We start from the raw sequence: 2,273 nt of genomic DNA on the forward strand, positions 1-2,273 counted from the left end.
GTACATCCCCGCTCTTGTATTCTAGCCCTCTCGATATGAATGCTAACATTGCATTTGCCTTCCGAACTGCCGACTGAACCTGCACGTTAACCTAAACAAGGACTTGAACAAGGACTAGAATATTGAACAAGGACTGATTACACAATGTTCTGGTGTAAATCAGGCCAGAATAGCGGAACTTTGACCAACCACAACTTTCCACATGAAATCATTCTAAGGAGCGAGAACCTGGGCTACAGTCGGACATGCAACAGAACAGAATGTGTTGCACTTGGAGTACTTTAGGGATATAAGAACAGAAAATGCTGGAAAATCTCAGCAGGTCTGACAGCATCTGTGGAGAGAGAATAGAGCCAATGCCCAAACGCCAAACGTTAGCTCTATTCTCGCTCCATTGATGATGTCAGACCTGCTGAGATTTTCCAGCATTTTCTGTATTTGTTTCAGATTCCAGCATCCGCAGACATTTGCTTTTAGATTAAGTTGGGGATATGTTGGTTCTGGGCTAGACAAGTGTGTTGTCAACATCACAACACAGTGAGAAATCTTGGAGTGAATGTCCACAGTTCACAGAAAGTAGCAGCACAAGTAGATCAGGTGGCTAAGGAGCACAGGATACTTCTCTGTAACAACTGGAATACAAGGGCAAGGAGGTTATACTCGAGTTGTATAAAATAGTTAGAATGCTGCATCAGGTTCAGGCCAGTGCTTCACAGGAAGGGGGTGATTATAGCTAGAGAGGGTGGAAAGGAGATTTACAAAGGTGTTGCCCGGAATGGGGAATCTTAGGTAGATTGGATAGCCTGGATTTCTCTTCCCTGGAATAGAGAAAAACGAGGGGAGATTTAACTGAAAGTGCAACATTACGAGAGGCCTAGATAGAGTGGGTAGGATGGACATTCTCTCAATAGACAAGTCACAAGCAGTGGACATTGATTTGAAAGAATTAACAAGAATTGGAGGGACCTGAGGAGAATCCTTTTCACCCAGAGGGTGTTGGGGATCTAGAACTCACTGCCTGAAAGTGTGGTATAGATCAAAATCCTCATCATAAAAATAAACACTTGGATCTGAACTTGAAGTGCTGTAACCTACAGGACTACAGACCAGGAGCTGGAGAGTGGGATGGAGAGTGGGATTAGCTCTTTTACAGCCAGCCCACACGTGATGGGCCAAATGGCTTCCTTCTGTGCTGTAAATTTTCAATGCTTCTATCTGAGCGAGTCTTAGAACAACCAATTGAGGAAAAGCATCCGGGAAGGAGCTGAGCACCTCAAGCTTCATCGCCGAGGGAAAGCTGAAGCCAAACATCGACAAGGCAAGGGGAACATGGTAACCCGGGCACCCCACCCACCCCCTCATTGCATGGCAACCCCTCCCACCCCCTCGTCTGCCCCACCTGTGACAGAGACTGTAGGACATCACACTCTTCAGTCACCCGAGAATTCCTTTGTAGTTTGGAAGCAAGTCACCCTCCTCTCCGAGGGACTGCCTAAAGGACAACAGGGTGAAAACTCAGGTAGTGATCTGTAACAACCGACTTGCTCAGAATGTTGCACCTGTGCATTGGTGGTTCAGTGGTAGAATTCTCGCCTGCCACGCAGGAGGCCTGGGTTTGATTCCCGGCCAACGCAAAGCCCCGTCCTGGGGCGGCACGGCAGCACAGTGGTTAGCATTGCTGCCTCACAGCGCCAGGGACCTGGGTTCGATTCCCGGCTTGGGTCACTGTCTGTGTGGAGTTTGCACATTCTCCTGGCGTCTGCGTGGGTTTCCTCCGGGTGCTCCGGTTTCCTGCCACAGTCCAAAAATGTGTAAGTTAGGTGAATTGGTCATGATAACTTCTCCCTCAGTGTACCCGGACTGTGGCGATTAGGGGATTTTCACAGTAACTTCATGTTAATGTGAGCCTACTTGTGACTAATAAATAAACTTTAACTTTTAACTCCGCCTATCATGTCTTATGTTCATCTGCAAAAGAGTTCAGGTCAAAGGTGTGACTGAGTTAAGGGAAGCAGTTCCTATGTTGTAGTCCCTGGCACTTTATCAAGCAGTGGACTTTCTCCCCCCAGACCTCTGCAACGCACCAATAAATGTGAATGCTACATTGTTCCATGACTTGAATAAAATATTATCCAGACCTTGGGATAATAATTTCATCCAGAAGCCCGCATCGGCCTAACTCCTCACCCAGCTATTGATTAATTCTGAAGCCAGACGGTGAAATGGAAACCAGATGCCAATTTTTTATGTAATAACAGATTTATTTACAGAAT

General features: G+C 46.6%; 1 non-coding gene across 1 annotated transcript; it reads left to right on the forward strand.

The window, feature by feature from the left end:
- The first annotated feature begins 1,563 nt into the window (after positions 1-1,563).
- On the forward strand, positions 1,564-1,634 carry trnag-gcc (transfer RNA glycine (anticodon GCC)). Its single transcript has one exon. It is a non-coding gene; the product is annotated as a tRNA-Gly (tRNA).
- Positions 1,635-2,273: the final 639 nt, after the last annotated feature.

The sequence above is a fragment of the Mustelus asterias genome, chromosome 20 (assembly GCF_964213995.1).
Source record: "Mustelus asterias chromosome 20, sMusAst1.hap1.1, whole genome shotgun sequence".
In the NCBI taxonomy this organism is placed as follows: Eukaryota; Metazoa; Chordata; class Chondrichthyes; order Carcharhiniformes; family Triakidae; genus Mustelus; species Mustelus asterias.